A 22,396-nucleotide genomic window follows, 5' to 3' on the forward strand; every position below is an offset into this window, starting at 1 on the left:
AACGGGATCGCAACCCTCGGTGTCGCGCCCGCACAGGGGACCAGCAACGGGATCGCAACCCTCGGTGTTGCGCCCGCACCGTGCTCAGCCAGTGAGTGGGAACCGGTCTCCACGTGGGATCCGAACCCTCGGCGGGAGCGCCGCCGCGCTCCCAAGCGGCGCACTCTCCAGCGCGCCACCCGGCCGGCCCAATCACTTTCTCTTCTAGTGCTCCACATTCATAACAAGCCAGAGAGGCCTCAACCAGACATATTCCTTTCCCTCACAGTATCTTCTGCCCATCTGAGATTGGGGACAGAGTGGAGAATGAGTCATGTTTGGAGAATGGGTTATGTTTAATTAGGAAAGTTCCTGTTGTGGGTCACGGGCCCTGGTTCTGGTCTGGTCTCTGCCACCGAGGATTGATGTGACTGTGGGCAAGCCGCTTGCCTTCCTTTATCTGTGAAATGAAAGGGTTGAATTGATGGATCTCTAAAGGCCTTTGTCCTCTCCCAGGATGTGAGAAACTAGGAACCAGAAAAGGGAACAAGCAAAAAAGACAGAATTCTATAATGTGATGTATAATAAAATAATAATTGCAGAAACTTCATATAAGCTAACAATGAAAGGATATTTTTGTATATTTATAGCATAATTCATTTTTAATGTGGTCTATTACACTTTTATAGTCACAGAAAAAATGATTATACATGCTTACTCAGATTTTTTAAAAATACATTTGTTATAGGTACCCTTGAGCAAAGACATTCTACCCGATTTTTCTTTTTCCTTATCCCCATTTCTATGTATCCTCCACTAGTGCTGGGGTCTGCTCACATCTTTTTGCAGTGCGCCTCCTCATGGCTATGAACCAAAATGTTCCATGAGGAATTTGCAAGTGAGTCAAGCCTTAGTCATGTGTTTGTGTGTATGTGTGCTTATGTGCACATGTGTAGATATAGATACATACAAAGGGAAATTCTGGGAAATTTTGCCTCAGGCTAGGGAGCTTCCATTTCCTCAGTGTGTCTTATTGCCCACCCTGGAGCATCACACAGAACAATTTGAGCTGTGCCTTATGTCACTTAGGAAAACCCAATGCCACATGGCCTAAACCATAAGGTAAAATTATTATCTATCTTAAGAGGTCCCCAAAGTATGGTGGCTGTTTTAGTCTGTTTTGTGTTGCTATCACAGAAATACCTGAGACTGGGTAATATATAAAGGAGAGAGAGAGGGAGAGGGAGAGGGAAAGAGAGGGAGAGAGGGAAGGTGTCAGGGTCTTTTTAAGCAACGAGCTCTCGCGGGAACTAATAGAGCCAGAACTCACTCATTAATCCCCCCTCCCCCAGGGAGAGCATTAATCCATTCATGAAGGATCCGCCCCCATGACTTAGTCAGTTCCCAGCACTGCCACATTGGAGATCAAATTTCCACATGAGTTTTGGAGGGGACAACACATCCAAACTCCATCGGCTTAAGGGTGTTGTTAAAAACCCAGGTTCAGGGCGGGCCCGTGGCTCACTCGGGAGAGTGTGGTGCTGATAACACCAAGGCCATGGGTTCAGATCTCTATATAGCGATGGCCACTTGGCTCACTGGGTGAGCATAGTACTGACAACACCAAGTCAAGGGTTAAGATCCCTTTACTGACCATCTTTTAATAAAAACCAAACAAAAAAAACCCCAGGTTCTTACATACTACAGAATATTATTCAGCCTTAAAAAGGAATAAAATCCTGATGCATGCTACAGCATGGACGAACTTGGAAAACATTATGCTGAGTAAAATAAGCCAGACACAAAAGGACAAATATATGATTCCACTTATATGAGACACAAGTCCTAGAGACATGAATTATAGAGGTTACCAGAGGCTGGGGGAGGGAGGAATAGGGAGTTAGTCAATGAGTACAGAGTTTCCTTTTGGGGTGATGAGAAAGTTCTGGAATTGGGTAGCGTTGATGGTGTACAACATTGTGAATGTACTTAATGTCACTGGATTGTACACTTAAAAATGGTTAAAATGGTAAGTTTTATGTATATTTTACCACAATAATAATTTAAAAAGTAAAAAAAACAAACCCAAGTCTTTCCTATCTTTCTGCTCTGCCATTCTTAGCGTTTTAGTTTTGCTCTCCACCAAATTATACCATGGCTGCTCCAGTGTCAGACACCAAATACAGGCATGACAGTGCCCAGCCTAATAAGGTAATGGGAGCAGTCCACCCAAGTAGAAAAAATATTTCATCACTGCATCTTTGAAAATTGCGGATACCTGGTGTTAATAGGGAACCATCTGACTTCCAGCTGGTTTTATTATTTTAAAATTCTCTCCACCCATACCAGGGTGTTCCCCCTCCACCCCAACACCACTGCTGAGGAGTCCCATTTCTGTCCTTTAAAAATTATGCTCCTAAGCAAGACACCTAACCTTTCCGGGTCTCAGTGTCCTCATCTCAAAATAAAGATAATAATACCTCCTAGAAAGGGTTATTTTGAGGATTAAATAACATAGTGCTTCACACATAGCTACGACATCTATGCTACTAGAACTATTATTGTTGCCTACACACGTTTAATCTGCAACATGGGATGGGGGAGAAGGCAAGATGAGTTTACAGCTACCCATGACCCTATTCTTGGGACGCTTGCAACTTGTAGGAAATAGATTTTAGACAAAGCAAAAGAGATCGGGGCCTTGTCTCCCTGTGCAGTACAGTTCCCCTCTGGCGCTGAGAAGAGAGAGCAGCTCCATGCTTAGCCAGAGCCAGAGCTGTCGATGTGGGCGTGGCTGCGGGGGGCGCTGGTGGAGGCAGGAGGCAGCAGCAGGGCCCCACACAGGAGGAATGTCGGGCCTGAACTAGAAGACCTGGAAAATGGAGCCCAGGAGCACCAGCTTTGAAGCCAGTTCAGGGTTAGAATGGCTCAGATGCAGATGCCTTCAGCTGTGTTTTGTTGCTTCTCACACTCAGAAAGGGCAGATTAATTTTGTATACATTTGGGCTTGTAATTGATTTAATTTAGCCCTTTTCTGGGTCACAGCAACTCTCAAATAATTTTGCCTCATTTGGTAATAGGCTGGATGAAGTCGAGTTATACTGTCCCCTTGCGCTGGCTGGAGAAGGCTATAAGAGAAGCTCTGATCTGCTTTGCTCCTTTCTTTCTTAACTTGATTTCTACCTTGAATTCAACAGGTTGCTTGGGGGGTTAATCCTTTCCAACAAAAGTTAGGGCTGTTTTCCTTTTCGGTTTCTTGTCCTTCAATTTCGCAGCTCCTAAAGCACTGGTTGGAAAAACCTCCTCATGCATGGGGAATGACACCACTAGAGATAGAAACAACCTCCTTGGGCCCTTTCATGCCACTGCAGCCTATTCTTAAACCCTGATGGAGTTTGGATGTATTGTCTCCCGCAAAACTCATGCAGGAATTTGATCCCCAGTGTGGCAGTGCTGGGAGCTGTTTGAGTTATGGTGGCGGATCCCTCATAAATGGATTAATGCTCTCCCTGGGGGAGGGGAGATTAATGAGTGAGATCTCTATTATTTACCGCAAGAGCTGGTTGTTTAAAAGATCCTGGCACCTCCTCTTTCTCTCTCTTGCTTCCTCTTGCCATATGATCTGCTTGTACCTGCCAGCTGTCTGCCTACTGCTTTCCACCATGAGTAGAAGCAGCCTGAGGCTTGCCCCAGGTGCAGCTGTTGCAGAATCATGAGCCAAATAAACCTCTCTTCCTTATAAATTACCTAGTCTCAGGTATTTCTGTTATATAAACACAAAATGGACTAATACAAACCCCAAGTCCTGTTGCTCATTGTGGGTGTTGTTCCAAAGCCTGTAAAAGCCCAATCACTTTGTTTTGCCAAGCCATCTCTCTGCCCAGCAGAGGACTCTGCAAGAAAGAGATCAAAGTGGTTTTCATAGACTCATTGTGGGGGAAATGTGAGTTGCGTCCCAAGTGCCTAAGGATGTAGACAGTTTCAGTATCAATACCCAATTCAAGAGAATCATTTCAGTGCACGTAAAGAATCTCAGGTTCTTTACCTGTGCAGTTTGCAGGTAAATAATCTCAGTGCAGGCAAAGAAACCACATGTCACACTGTTAAGTAAGGCTGTTTCCAGCTTTGGATAAAGCCTGTTGATTGTGACCGGGGTGGGGCTGGCCCGCGGCTTGTGAGAGGCTGTGGCCATGGCTGCTTTGCTGCAAGGTGTCCTGGGCAATCAGAGCTGCCTCTGGGCTTTCTTCCTCTTCACAGTCTCGCAATGCCTGGCCTTATGTCACCTGCCAGGCTTTCACACTTGGGACTGTACCCTCCATGCTTGTGGATGGTCTGAAAGGCAAGGAGGAAATTTCAGGAAGCTGCCAAGCACCTGATGAAATGAAGCCATGGCATCTGGAAATTAACATCCTTAAGCCAATGAATAAAAGCCATGAACATGAAAACCGATGTTGTTGTCCATGAACTAGAAATGTCTTATAAGATCCCAAGTAGAAAACTTTACCCAAGTTTGAACATTTAGTGGCTGGATAAGAACAACCTTCTTATACATATACATTTTTATTCTAAGTCATAATAAGCAATCCTCATTATCAATGAACATGTTAAGTTTGAATTGGGGTAAGTAGTACTTGAACCTGTCATTAATTAATAACTCGGAGCATAAAAATTATTTGATTAAAAGCTCAAGTTAACTTGTTAAAGAAGAAAAAACGGTTGCTGTCCCTTCAGCTTTGCCAGCGCACTGGTTCTCACATGATGTACTCCCACATCTACACCCTCCACATCTCCCTGCCTTTCAGGCATGACCAGGAATTGTTCTGGGGGAAGTAACTCCTTTATCTAGTATAGCACTCCTCCCCTTCTCTTCCAATAAGGCGAGTTCTGAGTCATTTTACTCTGAGGTGAGTAAATAGGAGTGCTTTTATTAGCAAATAACAGGAACCTACATTTAAGCAGTTTCATAATCTAATTAGGATTGTTCCATCTACCTACTCAAACTACAGGTTTAAAACAAGGACATTAGGGCTGGCCGGTTAACTTAGCTGGTTAGAGTGTGGTGTTAATAACACCAAGGTCAAGGGTTCGGATCCCCTACTGGCCAGCTGCCAAAAACAAAAACAAAAAACCAAGGAAAGTACTTCTTTCTACAATTTGAAGAAGAGCTCTACAAACTAGCTCCTTTCAGAGGATTTCCATGGATATATTGAACAGGACACATAATCAGCTTTACAAATTTCTATTTATAAATAACACGATCACATGGAAACGTTCTAAAATTAGATTGTGGTAATAGTTGCACAATTCTGAAAATATACTACAAACCATTGAGTTGCAGACTTTGAATGGGTAAATTGAATGGTTCAATATAAAACCTAAAAAAAACACTCAAGCAAAAACAACAACAAATGCTACAGTGATTTGAAGACACAATTTGGCAATGGCTGGCAATGTGGAAGATGAGCATATCTTGCGAACCTAATGGTTCAATATAAAACCTAAAAAAAACACTCAAGCAAAAACAACAACAAATGCTACAGCGATTTGAAGACACAATTTGGCAATGGCTGGCAATGTGGAAGATGAGCATATCTTGCGAACCTAGCAATTCCATTTGGCAATGGCTGGCAATGTGGAAGATGAGCATATCTTGCGAACCTAGCAATTCCTTCACTGGATTTTTACCCTAGAGAAACTCTCCGACAGGTACCCAAGGAAGCATGTGTAATCAGAGTGCCTACTGCAACAGTTTTTGTAATAGTGAAAAACTGGAAACAATCTAATTGTCCATCAGTAGGAGAATGCAGAAATACATTATTGTTGGGTTCATACAATCAAATACTATAGAGTATTTAAAATAATTAACAAAGCTACATACTTGACCGTGGGTAAATCTCAAAAACATAATGCTGGGAAGGGGAGTAAATTATAGAATAATATAGACAATCTGATACCATTTGTTTAAAGTCTTAAAACATACAAAACAGCACTATATTTTCAATGGATACATACATTGGTGATGGTATATTAATTTCCATGCTCTTCTGTTTTAAAGAGTTCATAATCATTTTTTAAATTAGCCCACACTTGTAGTCATGTTAGGTGCTGTAGAAGTTCCTCACACATGCAATGATTTGAGGAATGAAAAAAAAAGAGGAAGACTGTCAACCGATAAATAAATTGTATATCAGTAATAATAGGTTTCATTTTTTATCACCTACTGTGCCAGGCACTTAAGTTACATTATCTCCAATATTCTTCAAATTTTTACATGGTTAGTCTTATCATGTTCAATATTAGTCCCAGGAAACTGAAGCTGGAGACATAAGTAATATGCCCAAGATCACAGGCTGGTAGGTAATGGAGTCATTGAAATACCCAGTGGTCTGGCTCCAAAGCCTGGTGGGTTTTAGGCTCCATAATTCTGCTTCTCAATGGATCTGTCTGCTTTTCCCACGGTGGAGAATCTTAGGAGAGCTCAGTAGTACAAAGAGAAAGCCATAGGAATTTCTAAGTGAGAACAAGAAAAAGCATGGTGAGGTTGTCCTAATTTTAGTCTTCTTTGCCTAGTATGAGAAACTCATGACTGGGTGCCAGGAGCTCTGTGTCCCAATTCCACTGCTCTGCTGTCTTGCTAACTTTTTTCAGTCTTCTGTTTTCTCCTCCAGAAGACTCAATGTGTTGCAGTAGCTGATTTCTAACATTTTTCTAGCTGTACAATTGTTTGTGAACTCTTAAGATCTCGTCAATTCTAAAATGCTTTCCTTCCCCACTTCCACTTTTGAACAAGCATCACTCAGCACTTCTCTTTCACAGACTCCATGACTTTTGGACATAGCTATGTTATAAACATGATGCCCTCCCAGGACACCCTATCTATGTCTAGGACAAAAAGAGGATGGTAGTGTCATTTAGCTCTGAACAAAAAGTCCACTGTGCTTGACATGGTAATTTAGAGTGTTGCTTAGGACTCCTGTTTTGTTTTACTTTTTTATTTTCTTCCTTTGCTCACACCAGATGATACATATGTTAAATGAAACACTTGCTTTGATTTATAGGGAGGAAGAAAATGAGTGGGACTAGTGTTTGTTTTGGAGAGTTAGTGTTGCATAGCTCCTGGATGCATATCACTACATGTTTTTCTGTATTTTTAGAATAAAAATCTTGTTCAGCAATGTAGGAGACATTAACTAAGGCGAACAAATATAGACATCTACATACACTGTGATCTGTGTTTCGGGATGGGATAGAACTAGCAAAAATTATTTTTCATGTTTAGATCATACCATATATAAAATTACTATGACATAAAATGCCATGTGTGGACTGTGCAGACTGTGCAGCCACATTATGAGTTCAATCTTAATTCTGCCATTTATTTGTTGGATAACTTTGGACAAATTAGTTAATCTTTCTATGCTTCAGTTGCCTCATTTGTAAAATGGAATCATAGTAATGACTACCTCTTAAGTTGTTGTGAAAAGTGAGTGAGTTGATACAGGTAGTCCTTAAGACAGGGGGAGTAAGCCATTCTCAGAAGTCACTTTCATCCTCACTTTGCCAATTATTCATGGCTGATTAGCTAAGCAATTAGATCCAGATCTTGACACCTGCCCTGCTTTTTCCCTTCCAAGCCAAATGGATTTCTTTCCTCTAATAAGATTGCCTAAAGCCCAGGAACAATCCATCTGCCACTTAAGAATAAATTTACTGCTTTTAACTTAGGAAAAAATAACGATCTCTATGGAGAAGAGCGCCACCTTGTGGCTGGCCTCATACACACCGCTTCCTTCTAGGTTTGGTTCGGTGGCTGAGGCAGGAAGGCATCCAATTGCTGGAGCACATCCAGGAGAGAGAACTCAAGGGCTCGTGCTCTAAAGCGGGGATGACGTAAAGATCTGCAATCACAGATCCAGCGACTCCAATATTTTCTTTGTTTCGTTGAGTTTTATATTTGCTAAAGAACTGGAAGGCTCCCAGCCATTCATTCATTGGTCAGTTTAAGCACGCGCTGTAGTAGCTTCTCCATTGCTAGCAAACAAGGAGAGGGAGGTGAGGGCAGCTCTAGGCTTGACTTCAGCTGCCAGAGAAATTCTGGCACTTGTTGGTGCTCTGCTACGTGGTTGGCATGGGGAGTAGATAATTTAGGCTCCCTAACAATTGGGGATTTAGGTGAACAATAGGTCCTGGTTATTAGCCTTTTGCTGAGATATTTCTTTTATTCTTCTTCGGACTGCCTCATTAGGACCCAAGCTATTTTTTTGTGGTTACAGGGGCCTACTCAAATTGAAACATTTTAGTTATATTTACTTTTTAAAATAGTTAATACATTCATACATATCGAAATTCAAAAGGTGCGATGAAACAAACCAGTTTCCATTCTCAAAGCCCATTAATATTACCAGCTCCTTGTGAGTTCTTCCAAAGACACTTCATGCATAGACAAACAACAACACATACACATTTGTGCATATATTATACAGGTATCTATCTGTATCTATCTATCTATCTATCTCAGGTGTCATCTTATACCAATACATGAAGATCTTCCTCATTTCATTCTTCTTACTGACTGCCTAAATTTAATTGTTTCAATGTATCATAATTTATTTTAACCAGTCCCTATCAATGGCCTTTTAGGTTGTTTCTAATCTTTTGCTATTACAATATCCTTATAACAAATAACCTTACATATGTGAAAATTTGCACATGTATAAATGAATATATCAGTAAGATGAAAACCTAGAAATGGACTTGCTGGGTTAATGAGCATGTGTATATGAAGTTTTTATAGATGCTCCCCAAAAGTTGCATCAATTTATATTCCCACAAGCCCTATATGAGAGTGCCTGTTTCCCCAGATCTTTCCAAGAGCATGTCACTAAAATTTTTAATCTTTGCCAATCTAATAGGTAAAAAACAGTATCTCAGAAAAAAATAGTGTCTCCTAGAAGTTTTAATTGGAATTTTTAAAAATCATCTTTACATATGTTTAAGAAACTTTGATATTCCCTTTTCTGTGAGATATCTGTGTGTACCCTTTACACAAGTTTCTACTGAATTATTAGTCTTCCCATATTGATTTAAAGGAGATCTTACATGTTGGATAAATTAGCCCTTGTCTATGATTTAAGTTGCAAGTATTTTTCTCAGTGAAGGTTTTGACTTTGCTTATGGTAGTTTTTTCCCCATGTAGGTATTTTTTTATTTGTAAATACTGGAATTTATCAATTTTTTTCTTTTATCTAAGTTTTTGTTTTCCTTCTTTTCAGTTTTGTTCATACTTAGGATGAACTTCTGCATGTGAAGTGTCTTTAAAATTTTTCCTCTGGTTTCTTCTAATACCTTTATGGTTTTATTGTTCCCATAAAGTCTTTGACTTGTATGAAATTTACTCTGGCATAAGGTGGGAGATATGGATCTACTTACTTGTTTTCCAAATGCTCTAACACCCTTTTGTAATAATCTATCTCTTCTCACTAACTTTAAATGTCACCTTTACTATCTACTAAGTGTTCATATGTGTATTTTGGACCTATTTCTGGATTCCACAGCCTGTCCTATGATCTGTCAATCTATTTAAGCATCATTATCATACTGTTTTAATTACTGTAGCTTTATAATATACTTTAATATCTCAGGAAGCTAGTTCAACCTTATTACTCTTCATTTTTAGAATTTTTCTTCTCCTATACTTGCTTATTGACTATTGTATGTGGTATAAAATATTAATTTTAAAACGTTAATATTAAAATATGCTTAAATAGCTATAACAATTCTTTTGTTACTTTCCTTAGGACTGTACTACATTTATGGCTTAGCTTAAGAAGATTTGATATCCTTCTGATGCTATGTCATCAAATCTAAGAACACCTTATGCCAAAAAGCATCATGAATATACCATCCCTGGGAGCTTTTAACAAAAATGCCAATCTTTTGTATGCATTAGGTGTGCCAAGTCTTTAAAGAAGGCCTGGCACTAGTGCACCAATAATATTTGCTTTAGGACTTGAGCAAAACATTTTGTCTCTGTATTATGGTTATGTCTCTAAAGTTAGTAGTAAGCATTTTTAACTTAAAAATATGTATTAAGAACCTTAAAAATTCATATTCTAATTATTCTCTTCCAAAGCAAGAAAAATTAGAGATATGTCTAAAGTGTTGTATACAAATGTGCTTATTGCATGAGGGGACTTCAAAAAGTTCCTGGGAAAATGGAATTAGAAAATAAAAATAAAAAATATAAACTTTATTTCTCAACATAAGCTTCATCAAGTACAAGACACTTTTGTAAGTGATGATACCAGCCATTTAGCTCATCATTAAAGAACTGAGGGTCCTGGAGACTTAACCATATCAATACATTCTTTTTTACACTATTAACTGGATAAAAATTGGTTCCCTTTAAAGATTTTTTAAGATTAGGAAATAAAAATGTCCCAAGGAGACAAATCAGGACTGTAAGGTGGATGCCTAAAAATTTCCCGTAGAAACTCACTAAATTTCTCTTGCTTGATAAGAGGAAGGAGCAGGAGCACTGTCCTGATGGAGAGGAACTCTCTAGTGAAGTGTTACTGGTCGTTTTTCTGTTGAAGCCTGGACAACTTTCTCAACACACTGTCATAATAAGCAGATGTTATTGTTCTTTGGCCTTCCAGTGAGTCAAGAAGCAAAATATCTTGAGCATCCTAAAGAACTGTTGCCACGACCTTTGCTCTTGATTGGTCTGCTTTTGCTGTGACTGGACCACTTCCACCTCTTGTCAGCTCTGGCTTCGATTATGCTTTGTCTTCAGAATGGTACTGGTAAAGCCATGTTTAATCTCCTGTTACAATTCTTCAAAGAAATGCTACAGGATCTTGATCCCACTTGCTTAAAATTTCCATTGAAGTCTCTGCTCTTGTCTGCAGTTGAATCTGGGTGCAACGGTTTTGGCACCCATGGAGCAGAAAGTTTGCTCATCTGCAATTTTTCAATCAGAATTGCGTAAGCTGAACCAAATGAGATGTCTATGGTGTTGGCTATTGTTTCTGCTGTTAACCATATGTCCTCTTCAATTAGGGCACAAACAAAGTAAATTTTTTCCTCACAAATTGATGTGGATGATCTGTTGCTGAGAGCCTCAACACTGACATCATCACGTCCCTTCCTTCTTTTTTTTTCTTTTCTTTTTTGTCATATGTGGAGATTGTTTCTTCTTAAAATGAGTTATCCATTGTAAACTGCCAATTTCTTTAGGGCAATATTCCTAGGAATTTTTTTGGTAAATCATCTATCAATGATTTTATCATTATTTCACCCAAGCTTCACCATAAATTTGATGCATGTCTTGCTTCAATTTTAGTAGAATTCATGTTGCTCTAGGGTGCTTTTCAAACTGATGTTTTGTCCTCAAACTAGATCCTATTTAGACATGTTACAACAAGTTAGTATGAGTTTATTTTGTTGAAAACAATTTTGCAATCCATATATAGTTTTCTTATTACACGCATTTTCCATGAACTTTTTGAAGACCCACTCATAGTGTTTTTTAAAATAACAAAATTAGAAATTATGTAAATGTACATCAGTGAAGTTTTGGCTAAATTATGATAATCCTTATCTTGAAATGTCATTCAGTGATTCAAAAAAATTTTTTATAAATATTTATTGACATAAAAATTCCATCAATAATTTAAGTAGAAAAGCAAGAAACCAAAAGCATATTCAATATGGTGTGAATTGGTTTTTAAAAGTTGAATATGTGTATATCACATATACTTTGAAAAAAGACAAGAAGGTAGTAAACTAAAAATATTAGTATTAGCCATCTACAAGGGTTGGATTGTGGGCATTTTTTTTTTCTTTGTGTTTTGTTGTATTTTCTGACTTTCTACAAAAAGCAGCGTTGTTTTATAATAATGAAATTCTTTAAGGTTAGCTTGCATAGCAAGATTGTGGTTGAGTAACAGGTATAAGAGGTGTACTAGTGGTCAAAAAATATTTTCAAAATCAGAGTAGCCTACAAATGCTGAATGTTTTCCCCATCTTATTTATGATATAGCTGCTCTTCCTAAAAGAATTCTTTTTGAAATTATGGTTTTATTAACATGAGAAAGAATGTTGCTTTGCCTCACATGGATTTTTCCCCTGGGTGAAGGAACTGCAAAAAGAATTACTCAAAGCCCATTTGTTCCAAGCAGTGAGAGACCCTGAAGGGGTTAATTTCCCAGAACCCTCAAGAGAGAGGCATTCCTTCCTTTGGAAATTAACCACTAAACTGGGGTTCTCACCCCGTGTTTATTTTCCAGACCAGGAAGTTACAGGGAAAGAACATAGGTGTGGTTATGGCTAATTATAGTTTAACGGTAGAGGCTGGTAACATCAGTGAGACAAGCAAAGTCACATTCCATAATGCAATTTGCAAAAGGTTAAGTCAATTCACCAACAAAATCTTGATCTTAGCAAACATTTTCTTTCCCTACAGCAGCTTCCTCAGCATTTTTACGTATCAATCAAGTAACTTGTCTGTCCTTGAGTCAGCAACTTTGCTGTGTTACAAAGACTTTAGCCTGAAGAAAGTTTCCTGTATTTTGCAAGGTTAATATTTTTATGTGTACTTTTAAGAAGCTAGGCTAAACCTGAAACTGCAGGGTTTGGAGGCCCTGTGAAGTACATTTGCTTTATAAATATTGGTATATTCCACAAAGAAAAATAACACAGCAATCTGAGTTATGCAAGGTCTGGTAAATGTATCAGGCCCAGAGAGATATGGGCATGGAGCTGCAGTCACGTCCCCTTTGTCCAGCTCTGTGCTAATTGCTAAAAGGTATGTTTTTAGTAGAAAGGCTGCCACCACCATTGGATATAGATTGCCCAAAAGTTGTACAATGTTACCCTTATTCTTTCTCTGCAGCAAAGTCCCTGGAATTTATAATGCAGAGAGCAATATGTAGCCAATCAGTAGCTTATGTTATTTTAGTAAACCAATGTAAATTCTTAGCAAACAACTTTGAAACTACCCCATTAAGATTCTCCTTTTCCCTTGAAATACTACTAACTTCTCTTTTGTCCTCCAGAACACATATTTGAGGTAATCTCAGTCTGTGTCTCCTGGGCTGTAGTCTGAAAATTTGGCCCAAATAAACTTTGTCTGATATGTTTGCCTCTGTTTCTTCTTTTAAATCAACAAGTAAATGGCTCATATGTAAAAATATAGCTTTAAAAATGGTGGCTTATAGAAAAAACTTTTTTTTTTTTTTTAAAAGATGACCGGTAAGGGGATCTCAACCCTTGACTTGGTGTTGTCAACACCACGCCCAGCCAGTGAGCGAACCGGCCATCCCCATGTGGGATCCGAACCTGGGGCCTTGGTGTTATCAGCACCGCACTCTACCGAGTGAGCCACGGGCCGGCCCAGAAAAAACTTTTTAAAGTAACACAATAGTAAAATTGATTTTCATAACTAGAAAGAAAAGTAATCATAGACAATTGTATTATTTGTCAGTAAGATGACTGCACAAATTCCTGTAAAACAAAACAAAGCGATAAAGAGAAATTACCCACTGTCATAATTTTACTGTCAAAGAAAATTTTAACCATCTATAAATCAGCAAGAAGAAAAAAGCTAATTCTATGATTGTGATAAGCAGGTATTATGGATCGGATTGTGTCCCCTCCAAAGTTTAATGTATTGGAGGCTTGGTCCTCACTGTGACAAAGGGTGGGAAATCCTATTATGGTGGATGAAAGGTGGGGCCTTGAAGAGGTGATTAGACTGTGAGGACCATGCCCAAGTAAGTGGATTAATCCAATGATGGTTTAATGGTGGTCATGGGCATGGTTCTGATGGCTTTAAAAGCAGAGTGCCTGAGAAACCCTCTCTCTCTCCTTCACCGTTCTGCCATGTGAGACTCCTGAGTCATGTCACCACAAACAAGGCCTTCACCAGATGTGTTCCCTGGACTTTGGACTGCTCAGCCTCTGAAACTGTAAGCAATAAATATTGCTTCTTTACAAGTCACCCAATTCCAGGTATTTTGTTATAAGCAACAGAAATGGACTAACAGAGCAGATGAGGATGCCACTAGGTCTGCCTTGTTTTTCTGCCACTGAAGTGTCTGTCTTACATAGAGCAGCATCTGCATCCCATACTTCTTTACAAGTCACCCAATTCCAGGTATTTTGTTATAAGCAACAGAAATGGACTAACAGAGCAGATGAGGATGCCACTAGATCTGCCTTGTTTTTCTGCCACTGAAGTGTCTGTCTTACATAGAGCAGCATCTGCATCCCATACTGTGTATATATATGCTCTTAGGTGAGTGTTATAAACTGTCTGTTACTTATCCTGTGCTAAGGATTTATCTCTATTATGATCAGACACAGGACAACTCAAGAACTTGAGATCAACTTTAAGAAAATGGATGTTTCTCTTAAGTTTGGTTTTATTTAAAATGTTTCTAGAATGCATATTCCTATTATTTCAAAAAGCATGTTATTGTTGGGTTTTTTAATTTTATTCCTGAATTTTCTCAGAACTTCAATTTATAACACACATGAATTTTTCTGGAGACTTGGAAAATGAACTATTCTGGGCTAAAAATTTGTTCAATCCTTACCATAAGTTTTAATCAATGAAAGTACATCAAAGTTCAAAATAAAAGAAAAAGTGTTTTTGTTTTGTTTTTTTACTGGCAAGATGGCTGACTAGAGGCAGCTAGTCTTTGCCTCTAATGCAAAATTAAAAAAAAGAAAAAGTCTAAAGCAACAAGTACATAGTAACCTGTAGAATAGAGTGTCTGGGAGAAAAATGCCAGATCCAGAAAAATAGTGAGGAAGACTCCCCAGTATCTGGAAACTCAAGATAGCAACATAGAAAAACAAGGGAAACACCTGACCGAGACTGATGCAGAGATTGGAAAAACCCTGCATTGCTAGGATAAGGTAGATGGGCAGGGGTAGATGGAGGGTGTCTGCAGTCAGCATTCCCACCACAAATGTCTGCAATTCAAGCTAAAAGGTAACTGTGTGGCCCTTGTGGGCAGTGATCCCAGCATGGGGAGTTGCTGGGAGCCCACACAAATGCATTCTTCCAGAGAGGAAGTGCATGCTGAGTCCCCCCATCCCTTTTGGTCCTGGGTATCACCATCTGGGGATAGGAACCAGGACACAGAGACCTGCCTAGTTCTGGTGAACTTGTCAGAGCTTCTCACCCTGGCAGAGAAGGTGCTGGGAGTGAAGTGTCCCCTCCTGGGTGCACACAGCTCTGCACATCTCTGGTGAACTTGCCTAGATCCATGCCCACCTCCCCCACAGGATTCAGAGACCCACCCTACATAGGAAGCCCACCTGCCCCAGTGGAGAGGGTACAAGGTGTGAGCCAGCTTCTCCCACGTGCACACAGTCCTGTGTCTCAGGTAAACTTGCCTAGATCCACATACTCCAGTAGGGAAGCTTTAGAGAGCACACCCACCTCACCCAGGGTCTCAGAGAAGTGCCCCAGTACTTCTCCCAGGGATGTGCAACCCACTTATACCCTGGCAACTCCACCCACATTAGCAGAGGAACAGTCCATAGTCATAGTACCTACACCAGAAACTGAAGGCCCTAGGGTGATCCAAGCAACCCCATACAGGGTTGCTCACCTCAGCTTAGGAAACACTGAGTGCACCAGCACACCCCCAAGGTACTCGAGGATCTGCTCACAACAACCCTTCCCAGCATCAACCACCCCAAGAAGAAATGGCCAAGGGCCTCAAGACCGATGACATGAAGGTACCCACAGACAACTCCAGGATTAAATACAGTCAAAGAAATAATCACACTACACTACTGTGTTCACCCAGAACCAAACCTGAAACACCCAACCTAACTGTAAATATAGAACACTTTTACAGGTAAGAGTTTCTCCCTTCAAAAATTATTCTAAAAATTAGAAGTGACTGCACCACCAAAGACATCAATGCAGAGATATGAAAAGCATGAAAAGACAGAGAAACATGACACCCCCAAAGGAAGACAATAATTGTCTGGTACCAGATCACAAACAACAAGAAACTAGTGAAATGCCTGGAGGAATTCCAAATGGTAGTCCTAAGAAAAATCAAAATGAAGCAAGAAAATGTAGACAGAAATAAAAATGAAGTCAGAAAAAAACCCAGGACCTGAATGAGAAATTCAACAAGGAGTTTGATATTATACAAAATGACAGCAGAAACCTTGGAAATGAAGAATTCATTCAATGAAATAAAAATACAATGAAGAGCTTAAGCAAAAGAGTAGAACAGGTGGAAGAACAAATTTCTGAACTTGAAGACAGGTTTTTTGAATTGATCCAGTAGACAGCAGAAACCTTGGAAATGAAGAATTCATTCAATGAAATAAAAATACAATGAAGAGCTTAAGCAAAAGGGTAGAACAGGTGGAAGAACAAATTTCTGAACTTGAAGACAGGTTTTTTGAATTGATCCAGTAGGACCAAAAAAGACAAAAGAGTTTTTAAAAATAAATAAAGCCTATGAGACTTATTGGACAATCTTAAGCATACAAACATCTGTATTATGGTTGTACCAGAATGGGAAGGGAAAGGAAAAGGCATTGAAAAACTATTTATGAAATAGTAGCTGAAAACTTCCCTAGTATTGGGAAAGATACAATCTCCCAGTTCCAATAGGCTCAAAGATCCCCAAGAAGATTCAATCCAAAAAGGTCTTCCTCAAGACCCATTATAGTCAAATTGTCAAAAGTCAAAGACAAAGAAAGGATTCTAAAAACAGCAAGTTCAGACTTCTGGACAACATGGCAGAATACACAGTCCCCAGCACCACTCTCTCCCACAAATCAACCAATTTACAACTATAAAAAAGCGACGACAGCCAAGCTGGGGCTGCTAGAGCTCAGGGAAAGAGGAAGAGAGACCTACGAAGTGCATGAAGGTGGGAGAAGCTGTGGTGAGAGAAAGAAAGGACTGCTCTGAACGTTTTGAATCCCAGCTGCTTCCAGGCTGGAGCTCCTGAGCACACGAAGCAGGAGCTCGCAAAAGCCACAGCTGTGCCCTTCAGATGGAGTCGCTTGGAGGCAGCAGGGGAGAAGAGGGCCTTGGTGGCCCCCAGGCCAGCAGGACCTCTAATAGGGTTCCCATGGACCCACATAGGAGTGAGGAGCCAGAACAACTGAAAAAAAGGAGACACTTAGAGGCCAGTGAGTCATCACAAGGGACCAGAGCACAGCCTGTCCCATGGGAAGTGTTTGCAACATGGGTGGTGGGGGAGACAGGCCCACTGGGAGAATGCTGGGGCACAACAAGGACAGCTGATCTGCCCCCCAGTCAGCGCAGGACCACTCAGAGGAAACTGATCAAGAATATAGAATTGCATGGGGGGCAGTTTGATAAAAAGATTCAGGCCCAGACCAGAGTTTCTATATAACCCAGGAGCACTGCATTTCACTAGACCCAGAAGTACCTGTAAAGTCAACCAGTAAAACCTGAGCTGCACAAAAAGCCTTCCTTAAGGAATCAGCAGCAAAGCAGCAATTTAGCTCAACCACGGAGCTCAAGTACTGGTCCCCACAGGAAGTTCCCCCATTGTAGAAGTAAGCAAAGGACAACAAATTAGTTCCAGCACAGAGTTTAAGTGGTGGGAACAGCAAATAATCCAACACAGAACTGAAAGAAAAAACAAAGTACCCACAACTGGAGACAAAGTTTGATATTAACTAGTAAAGGTCTCATTTCACCAAAGAACACCAATAACACCTAGAAGGACTGGAAGTCTCCTGGGCTACCAAGCCAGAAAGGGGGGAGGGCCGGGGGCCTCAGCTTTGCCCCCTGACACCCACAACCAATCCCAAGGGTAGGGGCCTCAGGCCTCAGCCACATGCCCTGACATACACAACCACACCAGTAAGGACCACCAAGCTGCTGTAGGAAGCACCCAGGCTCTCCTGAGCCAGGGCAGTGGGGGTCTGAAGGCCTTGGCCACACACCCCCGACACGAGCAACCAGCCCAGAAATGACCACCAACCTTCAGAAAGAAGCGCCCTGGGTTCCCTAGCTGGGGTGGTGGGGGGCAAGGGCTTTTGCCACACACCCCTGAAATCTGCTCCCAACCCAGAAATGACCAAGCCACTGCTGGAAGCCCCCCAGTCAACTGCTGTGGGAATGAGGGGGTGCCACAGGCCTCAGTCCTGCCCCTCCTCCTTCCTGATCCTTCCATCCCATTTCCTTCCCCCTTCCCCTCTCCTCCTCCCTCCCAACTGCTCTGCAACAACTTCATAGAATGTAAAAGAATAACATTAATAAAATAAAATAAAAAATAAAAATTAAAAAGATAAAATAAAAAAACAATAACAGCAAGTTCAAGTCACCTATAAGGGAATCTCCATCAGACTAACAGAAAACTTCTCAACAGAAACATTATAGGACAGGAGAGAATGGGATGATATATTCAGAGTACTAAACAAACAACAACAACAGAAAACTGCCTGCCAAGAATACTATATCAAGCAAAGCTATCCTTCAGAAATGAAGAAATGGTGTCTTTCCCAGACAAGCAAAAACCATGGGAATTCACATCCACAAGATTGGGCCTACAAGAAATCCTCAAGGCAGTCTTACATCTGGAATCAAAAGAGCAATAACTACCATTGTGGATACACTAGAAAGAATAAAACCCACTACTACAGCATATGTGCAAATGAGAAAGAGAAAGACACTGTATATTATCACACACACACAAAAGAAAACAAAACAAAACACCAAACATGAAAGATAAACAGTAAAAGGAAAAGAAATAAACAAAAGAAAAATAACACAACCATAAAAATTAATAAAATGGTAGGAATAAGGCAATATCTTTCAATAACCCTGGATATAAATGGATTAAATTCCCCACTTAAAAGATAGACTGGCTGAATGGGTTAAAAAACTAGACCCAACTATATGCTGCCTGCAAGAAACTCACTTCACCAATAAAGACACACATAGACTAATAATGAAGGAATGGAAAAAGATATTTCATGCAAATGGAAACCAAAAATGAGCAAGAGTTGCTATACTTATATAAGATAAAACAGTCTTTAGGCCAAAAACTATAAAAAGAGACAAAGAAGGACATTATATAACAACGAAGAGAACAATGCAGCAAGAAGATATAACAGTCATAAATATATATGCACCCAGATCTAAAAGCAAATGTTATTGGATCTAAAGGGAGAGTAGACTCCAATGCAATAATATTTGGGAAACAAACACCTCTCTCTCAGCACTGGACAAATCATCTAGACAAAATATTAGCAGAGAAATATTGGATTTATACTGTACTTCAGACCAAATGAACTTGACAGACATTTACAGAACATTTCATCCAGCAAGTGCAGAATATACATTCTTTTTATCAGCACATGGATCATTCTCCAGGATAGACCACATGTTAGGCCACAAATCAAGTATCAACAAATTTAAAAAGATTGAAATTATATCAAGTATTTTTTTCAGACTACAATCGAATAAAATCAGAAATTAAGGGCCGAGCCCGTGGCGCACTCGGGAGAGTGCAGCGCTGAGAGTGCAGTAGTGCTCCCGCCGAGGATTCGGATCCTATATAGGGATGACCGGTGCGCTCACCACGCTCACTGGCTGAGCGCGGTGCGGCTGGTCTCAAAAAGGACAAAAAAAAATCAGAAATCAATAACAACTGAAATTTTGGAAATTATACAAATACATGGAAATTAAACAATATGCTCCTGAATGACCAATGGGTCAAAAAAGAAACAAAGCAGTATATCAAAACATTTCTTGAAACAAATGGAAATACAAGCCCAACATACCAAAAACTATGGGATACTGCAAAAGCAGTACTAAGAGGGATGATTATTGCAATAAGTGTTTACATCAAAAAAGCTGAAGGATTCCAAGTAAACAACCTAAGCTCACACCTCAAGGAACTAGAAAAGAAGGAACAATCCAACACCAAAATTAGTGGACAGAAAAAAAAAAAAGATATGAGCAGAACAAAATGAAAAAGAGACCAAAATAAGATACAGAAGATTGATGAAACAAAAAGTTGTTTTTTTGAGCAAACAAAATTGACATACCATTAGGTAGACTAGATGTGAAAAGAGAGAAGGCCCTATACCAAAAAGCAGAGATGAAAAAGGAGACATTACAACTGATTCCACAAAAATACAAAGAATCATTATAGACTGTTATGAACAACAATATACCAACAAATTTGAAAATCTAGAGAAAATAAATTTCTGGACACATACAAACTAACAAGACTGAACCAAGAAGAAACAGAAAACATGAATAGACCATTAATGAGGAACAAGATTGAATCAGTAATCTGCAGTGTCCCAACAAATAAAAGCCCAGGACTGGATGCCTTCAGTGCTGAGTTCTACCAAACTTTTGAAGAAGATGGAATAACAATTCTTCTCCATCTATTCCAAAAAATTGAAGCAGAGGTTATGCTCCAAACTTATTCTATGAGGCCAGCATCACCCTGATACCAAAACCAGACAAAGACAAAACATATAAAGAAAACCACAAGCCCATGTCCTTGAAGAACATAGATGCAAAAATTCCTCACAAAGTACTAGCACACAGAATACAATAGCACATCAAAAAGATTATACACCATGATCAAGTGGGATTTATCCCAGGGATGCAAAGATGGTTCGACACATGCAAATCAATCAATGTGATATACCACATCAACAAAATAAAAGACAAAAACTATATGATCATTTCAACAGATATAGAAAAAGCATTTGATAAAATTCAACATCACTTCATGATAAAAACTCTCAACAAAGTAGGTATAGAAGGAAAGTATCTCAGAACAATAAAAGCCATATATGACAAACCCACTGCCAAAATCATCTGAATGGAAAAAAGCTAAAGGATTTTCCTTTAAGAACAGGAAAAAGACAAGGATGTCCACTCTCACCACTCCTGTTTAACGTAGTATTGGAAGCGTAATTAGGCAAGAGAAAGAAATAGAGGGCATCCAAGGCAGAAAAGATGAAGTCAAATTGTCCCTGTTTACAGTTGAAATGATCTTATATATAGGAAAACCTAATGACTTCACCAAATAACTACTAAAGCTGATGAACAAGTTCAGTAAACTTGCAGGATATAAAATCAATATACAAAAGTCAGTAGTGTTTCTAACACCAATAACAAACTAGCAGAGAAAGAAATCTAGAAAGCAATCCCATTTATAATAGCTTTCAATAAAATAAAATACCTAGAAATAAATATAACCAAGGAGATGAAAGATCTCTACAATGAAAACTACAAAACACTGTGAAAGGAATTAAAGAGGATGCAAAAAAAATAGAAAGGCATTCCATGCTCATGGATTGGTAGAATTAATGTTGTGAAAATGTCTATATTATCCATAGTGATCTACAGACTCAACACAATCTCTATCAAACTACCAATGACATTCTTCACAGAAATAGAAAAACAGTTCTAACATTCATATGGAACAATGAACGATCTTGAATAGCCAAAGCAATTCTGAGCAAAAAGAGTAAAGCTAAAGACATTACACTACCTGATTTCAAAATATACTACAAAGCTATAGTAACCAAAACAGCATGGTACTAGCATAAAAACAGACACTTGGACAAAATGGAACAAAATAGAAAACCCAGAAATAAACCCACATACTTACAGCAAACTCATCTTTGACAAAGGTGCTAAAACTATACCTGGGGAAAGGACAGCCTCTTCAATAAATGGTGCTTGGAAAACGCTATCCATATGTAGGAGAATTAAACTAAACCCCTATTTCTCACCATATACAAAAATCAACTCAAAATAGATTTAGGACAAAGGTAAGATCTGAAACTATAAAATGTCTAGAAGAAAACACAGGGAAAATGCTCCAAGACATAAGACTGGGTAAATATTTTATGAATAAGACCTCAAAAGGCAACAAAAGCAAAAATAAACAAATAGGATTATATCAAACTAAGAAGCTTCTGAACAGCAAAGGAAATAATCAACAGAGTGAAGAGACAACCTACAGAATAGGCGAAAATATTTGCAAACTATGTATCTGACAAGGGGCTAATATCCAGAATATGCAAGGAACTCAAACAACTCAATAGCAACAAAAAAAATTAAAAATGGGCTAGGGAGCCAAATAGACCTTTCCCAAAAGAAGACATACAAATGGACAACAAATATATGAAAGAATGCTCAACATCACTAACCATCAGGGAAATGCAAATCAAAACAACATTGAAATATCATCTCCCCCAGTTAGACTGGCTATTACAAAAACAAAAACAAAAAACCAAAAAAACCAAAAATCCCCAGAAAGTAACAAATGCTGGTGATGCAGAGAAAGTTCTACACTTTTGGTGGGACTGTAAATTAGTGCAGCCATTATGAAAAACAGTATGGAGGTTTCTCAATATG

General features: G+C 39.3%; 1 non-coding gene across 1 annotated transcript; it reads left to right on the forward strand.

Moving 5' to 3' along the window:
- The first annotated feature begins 5,009 nt into the window (after positions 1–5,009).
- TRNAI-AAU lies at positions 5,010–5,083 on the forward strand. The gene has a single exon. It is a non-coding gene; the product is annotated as a tRNA-Ile (tRNA).
- Positions 5,084–22,396: the final 17,313 nt, after the last annotated feature.

This window comes from Galeopterus variegatus, unplaced genomic scaffold (genome assembly GCF_000696425.1).
Source record: "Galeopterus variegatus unplaced genomic scaffold, G_variegatus-3.0.2 Scaffold4931, whole genome shotgun sequence".
NCBI lineage: Eukaryota > Metazoa > Chordata > Mammalia > Dermoptera > Cynocephalidae > Galeopterus > Galeopterus variegatus.